This window comes from Corvus brachyrhynchos, unplaced genomic scaffold (assembly GCF_000691975.1).
Source record: "Corvus brachyrhynchos isolate BGI_N302 unplaced genomic scaffold, ASM69197v1 scaffold616, whole genome shotgun sequence".
Lineage (NCBI taxonomy): Eukaryota > Metazoa > Chordata > Aves > Passeriformes > Corvidae > Corvus > Corvus brachyrhynchos.
In genome coordinates, this window is record NW_008238831.1 from 1,278,746 (window position 1) to 1,293,606 (window position 14,861).

Below are 14,861 nucleotides of genomic sequence, written 5' to 3' on the forward strand. Positions count from 1 at the left end.
TGGGTACCTCCTGTTCCGTAGCATTAGAGAAGTCCACCATATTTTAAAATAACAAGTCAGCTTTGACAACTGAAAGGAACACATTGCTTTAATGAAAAAGTAACTCAGTATAGTGTAAAACTTTTTTTTAATATTAAGTGAGAAAGCTGAAGCACATTTCAAACATGAAGAGGTACAAATATTCTGGAGATTGGGACTGTCCACCAGAAAGCAAGGAAGGAGTGCTACACAAGTAAAACCAAACCTCAGTCACTGTCACAATTCTTGCTAAAGATTTGCTTGAGGCTCCAACAGAATTCCTTTCTCAAGATCAATTGATCTCATCTTACTGACATTCTCTTTATAACATCTACATTATGACTGTCCCCTACAGTTAAGGTGAATTAACTGCTGCTTCTTCAAAAATGCATCTTACTTTTCCCTCTTCCGTATTTAAAATGCAGAAAAGCCAAGTAATGTGAGAAATACAGTGGAAACCACATAAATGAATAACTGTCAAAAGAACAGAACTATTAAAAGAATAAATCTTGTGTACCCAGCTGTGAAATATAACACAATATAGCAGAACCCAGCTAAATGTTTGAAATAAAAAATTGAAATGCAAAGTAACCTTAAATTGTTTAATGAACATAGCTGTTAAAATATTAACTCCTTGCATGCCAAAACTCCAAAGCACACATGGTAGGAAGCCTGATCAGATGAACATCACATTAAGTGGTTCCGTCTCTCTCCATCCAGTCTTTTCCCCCAGCTGAGCTCAAGAGCTTTTATGGGTGAGATACATTGGCAGGTTCATTTCTGCACAGACTGTTTGAGTTCTAATGTTGTGGTTTACAACAAGTATTTACCTTTGCTGAAGCTGGGCTCTCACATGTGTTTTACAGAACTGATCCAAGAACCACAGAACTGCCAGTTCAACTTTTTCATTTTTATGCTGGGGTAACTGGGCATCCATCAGAGAGAGCATCCCGAAAACTCTTAATGAGACAAACAAACATTTTCAGAAAGAATTCTCACATGAAATTGTATTGTCACAGCCTATCTCTTTAGGAACCCATCAGCTATTTTTGTTTGCCCATATTTAAGGTTCTTCTAAGATTTTGTTTTGTTTAGATGCTAATTACGCTAATTGACCACGATTAAACATAAACATCAACATAATGTTTTTCTAATTACTCTGTCATTTGAAATTTTCTCAGATGCGTGTGTTATACTGTGGTGAATTTGTAAAAGTGTTTTCGGTTTTGTTTTTTTTTTTTCTTAGAGTATCCCTTCTGTGATGAAAGAAACAGAAATTTGAGAAACAGGGGTGTCAAACAGCAAGTGCAGAAGAGCTGTTTGGGTTCCCTGGAAACTGAAGCTCTTTTACTTAGAAACAAGTTTACATATGCAGGATGTAATGCACTGTCAGCCTCGCTCCTTCCCACCTCTGTCTGTCCTAAAACATCCGAACCAATGTGTTTTCTGACCTAAATCCACACTTGGTATATATATCTCCATATTATAAGGACTGAGTTCAAAGAATCAATTTCAGTCTGTGTCAGCTAAGAAAATTTAATTATTTTTTTTAAAAGGAATATTCCTTTACTTAACTTCCTGAGTTCTTCTGCTATCCAGTCCTTGAAATCTGAATTGCCTAGTAATTCAAAAAAATTAATTCTCACTTTTTGTCAGTTCTGATATATACAGTCACTGGATTAGAAGTCAGCATCTACTTCATCTGTAAGCCTGTATATTAAAACCTTTCACTTTTAATAAAAACATAGTGGAAGATTGCTAACACCACAGAGCCCCAGGGTAGATTAGGAAGGCAAGAAACAAAGGAGAAAAAGTAAAGCTTTTTCTCCACTTCTAAGTTGCATGTCCTTTTTCATGTGTTAGCTAGTGGATGTACAAGAACAGGATCAAACACGCACAAGGATTAAGAAAGTTTTTGCCACAAGAAATTGGTTATTCACAATAACCCCCAGCTCACTGCAGAAAGAGGACTCTATTATGCACATTTTTAAATCTAGACCCTTCTTTTTTATTCCAAGCTCTAGTCTGAAACCGTCTAAATTTTCAGTTGTTGACCAGCAGCTCCTCTGCACTTCTCCACCCACAATAATTCCACATTAATTACACAGTAGTTCCAAAATAATTAATGTAAAGGAAGTACTGCAGAAAACAGCAACCAAAACTCACCAACAATAAAATTTACACTTGTGGAACACACAAATGAAAGCAGTTAGCTACATGGGCATAGCTCATGGGAAAACACTGCTCATGGGGAGAGACATCTCTGCCTTTAATCCCCTTCCCTTCTCCTGAAGCAGTTTTGCAATGGTAATTTTAGTGACTCCTGCAGTGCTCAGGATGATGAATCAAGAAAGACTAAAGCCAGTGGAATGGTCTCAATCCACAGAAAATCAGTACAGCTCTTGAGCACCCATCACCAAGAACTGGACAAAATTTGAAACATTTAAATTCCAGATATCTGCTGACACTAGACACTATTTAAAAAAAAAAAATCACAATTCAAAACAAGCCCTACTTACCAACAGGATAATTCTCCACTTATGGCATTGTGCTCCTCAGTACTGGTGTATGTTCATTGTCCTCCCCCAAACTACCCATGAGGCAGACAAGCCATGCCAGCTGTCCTACATTAAAAGGGAAGAACAGTTAATGATAAACCCTTATGCCAGTACAAAACACTTCAAGGTATCAGCAGCTCTATACAGCATCAAACTGAATTCAAGAGAAGTTCACTTTCTCCCTTTACCAGCCTTAAAACCTACCCAGACAAATGAACTAACAAAATTCTGTGCAGAACTGACATATAAAACTAGAACAGCCTATTAACCTGGATGTGCTTATAAATAAAACAAAATACAAACTAAGCAAACTCAGACTCCATAACAGACAACTAATCCAGTATCCTCACTGGCCTGCCACAAGTTATTTCAAGGCATAGTAGGATTCCACCTACAGCAGGGCTGTTACATCCACGTATCACAGCATTAGAAAGCAATTGAGACTCACAACAATCTATTTGTTTCTTAGGTCTATCTCAAATAAAGGATTCTTTGTAATTTTAAAATACTATTTAAAGTGATTTGCACATAATAAAATACGTCATAGGTCAGACATACACTTCAAAAAAAGAGTCGGTGAACTACCACACAGTTTTGAAAGTCTTGTGGACTATTTCTAAAGGGGTTTGAAAGACAGAGCTCATCCATTCCAAGCTATGCTGTCTGGCCTTCTGATTTTCAGATTATTTAGCTGCTGGTCTCCAACAAAGCACGTACAGGACCCACTGGCAAAGTCCTTATCCAGTAAAGTACAATGTAAGGATTGTAATTTCTGTAAAGCTAAGGTTCTATAAACAACTCCTTGAGTCTGTGTATGTGGTTGTTTTTGTACAGACTTTCAAGTACTGAAATCCCTCTTTATAAATAGGGAACTCTTCAGTTTACAAAACACTGAACTTAGAGGAATTCTTTTGGCCTCTCTCTGCTGGAAAATCATTGCTGTATTGCAAAACCTGGATTGTTTTAATCTCTCTGGCACATTAAAGTAGAATAGCTTTAAATTTGACCATCCTGACACTCACTTAAGCTGTGAATCCAGTAACCAATGGCACCTTCTCTCAGGATGGATGCACTATTCTAGACTGAAGTAAGAGCAAAACTAAGACCTGAATTGTAAAGTAACATAGAGACCTGTTAAGACTTCAGGATGCTGCTAAAAGTTTCCTCAACTGAAAGGCACTGAGACCACAGTACAGTAACACAGAAAAGACAACTTGGAAGGGTTTCCACTTAAGCTACAAACAAGGCTTCACAGTAAGTGAGATATTTGCATAAACCAGATATCTTGCCCTCGTTTCTAGGATTTTACAAAGTGACAACAGCTTAACTTACAAAACTGAAGACAATACCCTGATGAATACAGTGTCTTGCAAAATCATTCTAAAGTTTTACGTAAAGGATAATCTACAAATAAAACAAGTCACGTTATGACTGTCAAACAATATTTTATTTTGGATATTTCTACATATGTATCAGCACATGTATAGTGTCTGCCTAAAATCTTGAGGTTTTATTTCATGTTTGTTTCAAATCTCTGATAAACTAGTCTTTGTTTACATAAATCTTCACTCAGTCTCCCTTATGTTTTGCAGTATTATATTGTGAAAAAACCTAAACCAGAGGGTTTACATTCAGTCTCCTTCCACTGGGAGCAATTAACTGTTCCGAGGCGTTCCAGTACCCTCATAGCCTGAATCTGGGACTATACATCATAAGTAATTCTGGTTTAGTCAGAGGAATATAGTAGAGTGTGTTCTACACATAAAAAAGATGCAGAGATCGAATATACACAGAGAGGTTATGCAGAGTGTGCAGTAACATGCAGATGATCCCAACAAAGTACAGAAAACATCCAGGTTTGTCTTAAATCTCAGTCTTTTTTTTTTAATGCCACATGAAACTATAATACAGACAGATCTGTAACAGCCCACACTGTGACAGGGAATAAGTGCCAGCTTTTGAGATAAAACAAAATATATGAGTAAGACTACTAAATATCCGCTCATATTGTTCCTGTTTCATTCCTAACAAGCTGGAAGAGCAGTACCACCTCTCCAAAAACCAACATATTTCCTGCTTCAAGACCTGTGCTCCCTGAGCAAGGGAAAACCCGTCAGACACACTGCATGTGGTGCTGCAAACAGCCACTCACCAGACACTGAGAGATCACCATCATGAGCAGAACACCAAGGAGCTGGGGTGTCTCAGAGAACAGACACTGCTCATGTGAATTTGGCATTAACAGCCACTGAAGAATGGCCATTTGAAGACACTGCCACAAGGCAGCTGTGAGGTGCTGCTCACTGCTTCAGAGAGCACGGCCATCCCTGTGGCCAACAGCTTTTTTAAAAATAAAAATCTGCCTTCTTTTTACAAACTGCAGAGCTCATTTCCAAGCACAGTTATTTTTCTGATGACAACCCTCTTCTCTCAGCACAATCCCAGCTAATAGGTATGACTTCTTCCCCTGTATATGTAGTACCTTCACTACTTAAAATTTTCAGTCCATTTGCTTTTGCAATTACTGAGCAGACATATATTATTTTAGAAAATAATTATTGCTGTAATAATCTGTAATTGTCTTTTATAACAGCAAAAATCCAAAAGAAATCAGTCATTACCATAGATTACAAGTAATCACTAACTACTGTTAATTGTTTTAGTGAACCATGACCACATCACTATCGATACAGAGCAAGACAGTATGATAAAATGAGACCTTACTATTACATTGACTTATTTTGTAACAATAAAAGCCATTAAACATCTAAATTTAACTATGTATATGTAGGGGATATAATATTGCTGTTCAAGATGAACACAAATGTTTAGTTTGCAGAAAAGTAGCAATATTTAAACCACACTGAATATTTCCTAACACAGAACAACAATCCCCAGAGCACTGATGCTGACAGACTCCAGCTGATGGTTCCCCTTTGGCCCCTCATGCCTGGGAAGTGCAGTGTAAATTCAGACTGTAGCTAATCAATGAAATCAGATCATCAATGAAAGCTCTCCCAAATAAAAGTCAATAGGTGAATGGAAGAAGGTGGAACTAATAAAAAGGTAAGTAGGAGGTATTATATAAATGACTGAAAGAATGGCTGCTCCATAGAAGAAAACCAGGGTTCATACTCAACTAAAAGAGCAGCAAAATAAATCACAAATATTTAAGACCATGCAGAGGAACAGCTGCATTATGCAGTACCCTGTCTCACCTTTTCAAAACAACACCCTTTACACCTGTAAAGATGCAACAGCCACAGCTGTGTTAGGAAAGGGCCAGTAGTTACAAGACAATTTAAATGACAGAGGATGGAAATAAGTATATGAAAAAAACATATGAAATATGTATTTTTAACACTTACATTACAATAAATAACTTCAGTTTCTTGAAAACTAAGTAACTCATCTTACCAGAGCCATATAAAATAAATTCAAGTTTTTAATGTTACACAATTTTTACAGACAAACAAATGCAAAAAGAATGAAAGCTAACATCTTCATTTCAGAAAATGTTCATCAATATGCAGCCGCTTCCCTTGAGGGCACCTGAGGCACTAAAATGTTGATTTTCAGCAATTAAAAGTTTTTACAGCTCTCATGCCTATATTCTAAAGATGTAACAAGACATTAAAACAAACACATCAGTGCCAATGTGTTGTATAACACTCGTATAATACAAAGGCAAGAAGTGAAAATGTGGCACAAGTTGACTTGGATCATTAATGCCTGTTTGAGAAAAGGCCTACTTACACCTATCATAAAATCACAACTCCTTCTCATATGCAAATATACAGTTTTTGACCTATAAAGCAGTCTAAAAGCTAAATTAAATACTAACCTTTACTAAGAGAAATAGCAGAAGAGGTTTACCAATAATTCACCAGTAAGCAAAAAACTCTGCTGCATATTAGGAATTATCTGTAATAGCAAGTGTTGTGACAAAAGAAGTTACACAATCCACCAGGTGCAGTGGGTCCACTGCTCAGGTTACAAACGATAATGATGCTTTCTTACTTGCTGTCCAGTTGGTTGGAATTTGCACAGTGCACAGCTCATCTGCAGATTCATCAGCTGAATTCCCAATGAAATCCAAATTAAGACAGTTCAGTACAAGCTTCAAAAGTTGCTTCAAAAGTCACTAGGTTTGCTGCTGTTGGTCCTGAGGGTTTAAAGGTTTTGCCAAGAGCTAAGGAGAAAAGAAATCTTGTTGGGTCACCTGCAAAGAACATCTTTTAAAAAATAATTACAAAAAGGAACATGTTTGGATATAAAGCTGCAAAATGCACAGCAAGGGAACACATCCTAAGAGAAAAACAAATCCCTCAACAACAAAAGATAGACTATGTCCTTAAAGGGAAGGGGAAAATCATTATTTCCACCTCAGAGACATCCTCCATATCAAGCTAAAGCTCCCAGGCTTGTAAATAATTATAATAAAATTATAATAAAAACCTGGTGAAATAATCCCTTTGCATAAAATACTTCTAGGTAAAACTCATCATGTCACTGATACCGTTTGGTAAGACAGTGCTAATGTTCACTGCAAGAACTAAACTGTAATGTTTCGTGGTTTTCAGTCACTCCAGGGCAGTGTGGGACCTATGTCCTGTACATCACATGGGTACAAAGTACCCAGCAGTGGGTTATTCTCAGTGTGGTGTCCAGGCTGCTGAACAGCAGGAGTTTCAGAATCTGCCCTCACTCTGTTCCTTTGGTATCTCCAGGAAAACCTGGCATTGAGGAACAAGGAATTGAACAGTCTGAATGGAGCTCTCTACAACATCTGTATAAATACAGCTGTCAGGGGCTGTACTGCTTTACAACCCCTGTGGTGTCAGAATGAAATGTACTTCACAAGCAGAACAAGCTGCTGGGATTTGGAAGTCTATACTCAACATCCTGTGAGTAAGAATATTTTATTGATCATTCTGTAACTATGGTAATTTAAGTAACATTTACCTTGAAAGCAATTACTACCTCAAGGTTACAATATAAAAGCACTGAAAACATTAGTCATTAATCATTGACACAGTTCGTGAACATTACAAAGAAAACCAACATAATTTTGCCTAGAAAAGCAATAAAATAAATGCAAATGCAACAACTTTAACTAGTTCATCTGCTCCCTATTTAGATTCAAAGTCACATCTCAAGTTTATTAACAAGTTTTTCAATTCAGGTGATAGAAACTAGTATCAACTGTGTGTCATTAGATGCCTCATTACCCTGATAATTACTGTTGCATCATGCCAGAATTGACCCTGAATTATTAATTCAGCCTGAAATTTGAATTTCTGCATGTCTTGTACGGGCATCACCCGTTCTGCCACAAGCCTTTTCTTAACCTTTAAACTCTCCTAATTATTTTAGTGATTCCACATTTATAGTTGAGTGTATTTTTCAGTGTATTATAGACACTGAAATATTTCTAAAAATAGCTTCCTATACTAAAGTTGGCATTATAAAGATATATTCCAGATATATTTCTTTCTGGAAATCCATATGATGTCATTCAGACAAACCTCACAACATATGAGAGACAAAAGTAGTTGCAGACCAGAAGAATTACCCTGTAATCCATTTAAGCACAGAATTCATCAAGTCAGAAAAAATTAAGGGACAATTATGATGTGAGCAATTTAGGTTCAATCATGAAAAGCTTCACTTCCTTCAAAAGAGCACATGAGCATGTCCTTCAGAGAGGTGTCACAAAATGGGGCAGCTCTTTTACAGTGCTTTGCTGAAGGTCTTGAATAATCAACCAAAGAAATGTAAGGACAGAATAAACAATGTTCCTTCCTTGCTAAAACTAGATGGGTATCTGGCAGATTAATTATTTGACACCAGAAATTAAAATTATGACCCAGCACTAAATGCAGATCTCATCAAGTTCCTGACATGCCTCCTTTTTTTTCCTTCAAGGTTGTTCCTCTTTCTGGATGGACAGGTCTGAGGCACTTCCTCAGGTTAAGATGTAGGCAAAAGAAAGTCATTAGCAGAAACACAACTGATTGCTCACTTTGCTTTACGAGTTCTGGTGACTGTGATGAGAGAAAGGTCTGTATGTGGTACTGGTGGAGTCCCTGCACTAAGAATTTCTTGTGTCTATGTGTATTTTGGAAGGAAGGTGTTTTAATCCTTTCATGTCTAAGAAATATTTCTCCAGCCATTTGTATGAAAGGCTTTACCAGCATCCCCTGCAGAAGGAAAAAACAAACCATGCTTACCAGATCCATTTCTTGAGTCAGCTCTGAGAGAATCACTCCTGTTACACAATGGTCCACAGTGCCCTATGGGGGGAAAAAGACAGGACTGCTCAAACCTCAGGGCTTATAGTTGCCATTTTCCAGCATTGCTAGAATCAGATTGCATTTAATATTATCCAGCATTTCTAGAATGAAGAGGAATTGTTAGGATAAAACTTCCTAAGCAGTTTAGAAGGCTTTCATGCCAAATTCTGTCAACATTAATGGAACCAGAGCTTCAAACTCCCTAATTATCTCTGAAAAAAACTTCTCATCATAAATTTTAAGAATTGTCTGATAACAAAAACCCATCTGAAAACAGACTCCAAGGAATTGCAGTCTAGAAATTCACCGCTACACTTTTCTCAGAGGTCTGTTCAGTATTCTAGCACTTCAAAGGCAAGCTGCATGAAATTCAAACCATTAGAAAAAATTAAGCTGTGCATGGATGAAAAAGATCAGAGGGCACTATCAAAAATACAAAGTTTTGTAATGCTACCTATCAAAAACACTAATCCTCTTCCCTCCACAGTAGTTTACAAAGCATTGGTTTGAACTGAATGATACATTCCATCACTGAGAACTTGTGTCTAAAAAGCGATGAAGGAGGATTCAATACTTCCATGTGAGGGTACAATCTAATCATCAAGGCTTAAGAACCTTGGAATTTTTCAAAATCAAATACAATGCAGAATTGTGCAATTAATTAATAAAAATTAACTGTCTTCACTGAGCTGCTACGAAGCTTTTATAGAAAAATTAAATCTGCTCCTTGTTGAAACAACTAAAACCGACTGCAATTAGGCCTTGCCATTTAATCAGAGGAAGATTTTGGTGTACTTTTACAGCTGCAGTTTGCAGCCTCAGCTCCCCTGGTGTCCAAACCACCAAGTCATCCTTGTCAATATTTTCCTGCTATTTGTTGCAATCGCACTCATTTCTACAACTCTGAAGATCACTCACTGTCATCTATTTTGTACTGTCACTTGTACCAAACCACACGAGGAGACAATTTAGGGGAGCTCTCAGGCAAAAGTTATGCTGCTGCCTTATCTGCCTTTTACATTTCAAATTCTGTAAACAGTCCATTGGAATGCTCCTTAGATCACACAAACATGCAAAGATGGAAAATGCAACCTCCCCTTCATCACAGGCGTGAAGGGCTGTGTGGTGAATTATGAAGGAGCTGGGAAGAGAACTGCAGACCTGGCTGCTAATCCCTTTCCCAGTTATAAATCACACTCAAATTCACACTGGATGAACCTCAATCCAGAATGCTAATGCATATGTATTTGAAACTACCATATGCTAATTATTACATCTATTAGTATTGTTTAGGGATTATTTCTTCAATTGTTACATAAAATTTAATTCACTAGATCTATGGCTTAATTTTCTTTTCTGCAGAAATTCTTAATTTAACTAAAGAAATCTCTTAAGAAACTGTATTTTGTATTTAAATCCCTGTTTTTAATGAGCTGCACACTGAAGAGTCACACTGCAATCATTTTAATAATAAATGCAAACTACAATTACAGTACATTCATAAAAATAACTGCAAAATGGTGAAGTGTACTTGAGTTTGTTTTTAATAAACAGATTATTGCAACTTATCTTTTATTAGACATTCCCAAAGTAACTCAGAAAGTACATTAACTTGAACAGTATTACAAAGTAAGACTGAAAAGCAAATGAGAACCTCACTGGCAAGAAACAAAAACTGCTAACTTTGTGCTTCCCTGCTGAATTACCAGGATCACCAACACATGCACACATAATGGATGATCCTGCAAGTAAATTGCCAAATAGCTTTAATTTTCCCATTGTTTTTTCTCAAAACATAAGTTGGGAAAGGCCGGACCTTCCCGCAGACACGCAATAGAAATGTGTTTCTACATGAGCTGAAGAAAAATGAAGGCATTAAACAGAATGTTTTGACAAGGGCTGCTATTTTACAACCACACTATAAAGGAGTGCTCTGAAAAAGAAAACCAAGAAAAAACCATGACAGCACTATGAGTTCTGTGAGACATCAGACCCCACAACCTCACACAAGCAGCAAACACACTCTGGTCCTTCCCCATGGGGCAATCTGTTTCAAGCAATGCACTTCCCACTTTTTCCACCCAAGTATCAAACCAAGGAACATAACATGGCAATAACTATAAATGAAGAGGTCCAAACAAAAAACCAAACCAAAACAAAAATGGCAGAAGTGAACAATTCTTTCCTACCTCCAAGGGTTTTTTTACATCACCCATGATGTCTCTGAAGGTGAGCTGATTTTTCAGTACATCAAGCCATCCTAATTTTGTGATTTTAGCAATGACATGAATAAGAGCTTGATGACAAAGGAACCGGTTTGGGTCAAGAAGCTACATAGTTCAGAATGTAATTTCCTGTAATGAAGCATTTTAAGACTGACGACACAAGTTTTCTGTAAAGAATATGAGTTAACAGTCCTAATAGAAACTTAAGGCATGGATTTTTTTTCAATAATTATTACGGTTAGTACAATAATTAACATTAAATCATTAAATAGAGCTAAACATTTAGTAACACAAAGTACATTACATACACAGTCATTATTCTAGGACACATGACTGCAGTTTTTGAATTCAGAGAACACTGGCAGGTAAAACAGTAATTATTCATTCTGGTCCCATACACTGGCCACTGATTATTTCACTATGGAACAGCAGCTCTCACAGTCAACTATATTCAATTTTTTACAGCAAATGTCCCTATGAATGTTTTCAATCCAACCTTCATCATCCCACTGGGTAATGGACACTGCAGCGGTAGAAATTCTGCTTAACTGGAAGGAAGTTCAGCTGCTTCAAAAGCTGCTGAAACATATAAAATTCAAGTTGATTCAAGTTAATTTTCACCTGAAAGAACACTGAAATCCTTCATCAGAAGCAGTGGATTCTCCGTGAGGTGTTTCAGGCTACTACTGTCTACAACAGTGCAAAGTTTCTAAAAATCCAAATTGAATCATAGGCTTTTGGGACAAAGCCTTTTGACACTAATAAAGACCTATCACACATTTGCTCATGCTTTTAGGATCTAGCAATGGCTTTAACACAGATCCTAAAAAGTAAGGAAAACTATGTAGGCTCTTAGTCCTGCAAATCAGAAGCTGCTCTGGCATGACTTTTATAAATGTTAAGAGCTGAACACGAGCAATGTGATATGTAAGTGACTGGCACTGTACTAGAAATATCTGCAATTTTTTTCCTTTACAAACATGAACTGAATGTCTCTAGCATCTTATGGGATAAAAACAAAGTCTACTTTGAAAAAATTAAGGTTTTTTTAAAAGATGAAGTAATCTGAGCCAACATTTATTTTAATTTTGAAAATATGAAACGTTATTTGTGAGTTAATTGCAGAGAAATGATGGAAGATCTCAGAATCCCCTTTATGCTCACTCTCACTCAATGACAACCTTATGAAAACCAGGACTGGTAAATGGAGAATAGAACTAAAGAACAAACCAGACTACCCACTCACTGGTTACTGTGCTTACATGGGAGTTTCTGCTCCCCCCCACACTGTGACATTTTAACAACTAACATCACTTATGAATGCCAGTCCTGTGCAAGGGGCAGTGGAGATGCCCTGCTGAAAGCTTAGACAGGCACATTGCTGGCAGAAACTGCTCATAGGATGTCTACAAAAACACATTGAAAGGTATTATTCAAAAATAAGTGAATTAAGGGCAGGGGAAATGAGTCAAAGCTGGAAAAGTAATCAGTAAACCAGACTGGTGATCACGTTTTATTAAGTATACCAACATTTTATAAAAGGTGTATTTTAGTAGTATCTTTGTTTCATCATAGCTAAACATAAATTACAAAACAGGAGTAAAAAGGAGAAGACCTAAAAGTATCATCCCTTTTGATGGGATGATAGCTGTTTAATAGCTAGGAATGAGAATAAAATGATGTTCAGCCACAAGGTCATACCCCACTGTGTCCTGACCCTGCTCTACAGATGACACAGCCCCTGTTTATAACCCTTCTGAAAGCACTCACAGCTAAGATGCTTTCCTGTTTTGTGCCTGACATTTCCAGTGCATGGTGTCATCACTTCCACAAAGACCAGCTGCAAATGAAAAAATATCTAGAATCATTTAGGTAAAAAAAGAGAAAAGCATTTTGCCTTTATTGTCCTGACCTGGTAATGCCCCATGACTGAGAAATCTACATGAGCTTCCACGAGCACAATGACCTTTATGGATAACACATCCCCCAAACACTGAGTGTTCCTTGTTCCAGGAGAAGCTGGCATTGGCTGAGGCATCCAGGGCTCTTGATAAGCTCCAAGAGGACCTTCTCAGCTTGCATTCCCGTGCTGGATCAGTTCCTTCATCCAGGTGCTTACAAAGGACTTCTAGTTCTGCCAGACTCTGTCAAGGAAACAACAGGACTGAAACATCCACGACGACTTCTCGGCCATGTAAGATTTCTTTATTTATAATTCTAGATGCTGTAGCAGAAACATTAACTGTTACCTATACTAAGCTTTCCTATACTAAGTTGTGTCACTTTTAAATTATAAAAAAAAAAGGAGGCTTCCTGTGACAAGAAGCCAAAATAACTCTAGAAATTAAACTGCTATTTCTGATTCTCTCAGCTACCAAAGTATTTTTTACTATGGTTCCATCCACTTGTTTTTCTCAGCCTTCAGATGAGAAGCCCAAAGCTTTTCTAAAGAGAGATGAAAAGACAGAAAAATGTGAAGTTTGGGCTCTGAAGCCCGGAAAACTTCTGGCAAATTTAATTTTAAGACTTGCAATTACTCATCAAATTACCACACTCAGAAAAAAAATCAGCTTTGCCTGCATCTGTTGAGGCAAATATGAGTGACAGACAGTGCAATTTAGAAGCTGTAGTGGTAAGAGAAGAGCTAAAATTCCTCTCTGCCTAGAAGCTGAAAAAGTTCAGAGAAATCAAGGAGAAAAAAAAATTAGCTCTCTAGATTAGATATCTATTTTCTTTAAGAAAACACAAGACTGTCACAATACTGTTTTTATTGTGAGACAAAACATGTGAAACTGATGCCTTCAGACACCTCCTTCACTCAAACCCTTATCAACAGCTGAAAGGTGATTCCTAAGAATACAATTGTGTCAACGGAGATGATCCTACAGTCAGACAGATGCTGGCTGCTTTAAATGAGTTGGGAGTAGAAACAAACCTGAACAAGACGTGGCATTTTTGATCACAAATAAGGGGAACTTTTTCCAAGAAACAGATTTACATGCTAATGGAAAACGTTAGATATTAAGAATTTTTTTTCCCCACTTGTCATGTTTTCATAACACTCAAGAATAAGCTGAACAGAATTCTTTGGATACTTCTAGTCCCACCTCTCCAGCTCCCTGAAGTCCTGGGCAGATCTCCTAGTAGCCTGTCCAAGTACCAAGAACCAGAAATGCTGGAGGCCCAGCTCTGCAGCAACCCACCAGGCAGGCAGACAAGGAGCAAAGCAAACTGGCAGGAAACCAGGGAGGTTCCCAATCGAAGCTTTGCTGACATAGAAAAATTCCCAGAAACGTTTTGATTTTAATTAACATTTGCTGACTGAAAATATTCTATTATGAAAGTTCCACCAGCTCTACCCAAGAGGGGGTACTTGACAGGCGTAACTGCTGAATTGTCACAGTTGAGGAAAAAAGAAAATTTAGTGATCCTTTTATGTGCCATGCCCGGTACTCAAAAAATAAATGTTCAAATAAATGCCAAAAATGGCCTCGCTAGCGCTGCCACAGCCGTGCCGCCAGCAGTGGTGCGAAGCCACAAGGGATGCCGGGCACACGCCTGACACCTCAGTGGGTGTCTCCCGAAGCCCTTTCCCGCCTTCCCCTTCCTTCCCCCCTTGTTCGAGGCCGTTTCAGTGGCTGATGTTCATCTCGGACAAGTTCTGAAGCGGGGCTGCCTCTGGTTTTCGGAGAAGAAGCGGTGCAGGAGCCCAGCACTGCCTTCAGAGAGCAGCGGCACCGCGGAGTAGGTGCGGCTCCCTCGCG

General features: G+C 37.8%; 1 non-coding gene across 8 annotated transcripts in view; it reads right to left on the reverse strand.

Moving 5' to 3' along the window:
- Positions 1-14,855, reverse strand: part of LOC103618376 — a 109,996-nt gene extending 95,141 nt beyond the window's left edge. For 6 of the 8 annotated variants that reach the window (XR_001863284.1, XR_001863281.1, XR_001863283.1 and 3 more), the window contains exons 1-5: positions 13,010-14,855; positions 8,810-8,872; positions 6,597-6,768; positions 2,538-2,642; positions 849-977 (exon numbers count right to left, since the gene is read on the reverse strand). This is a non-coding gene — a transcript (uncharacterized LOC103618376). Of the gene's footprint in view, positions 1-848; positions 978-2,537; positions 2,643-6,596; positions 6,769-8,809; positions 8,873-11,061 lie in introns of all 8 variants that reach the window. The other 2 variants (XR_001863282.1, XR_001863280.1) reach the window with 2 other exon arrangements.
- Between the last annotated feature and the right edge of the window lie 6 nt (positions 14,856-14,861).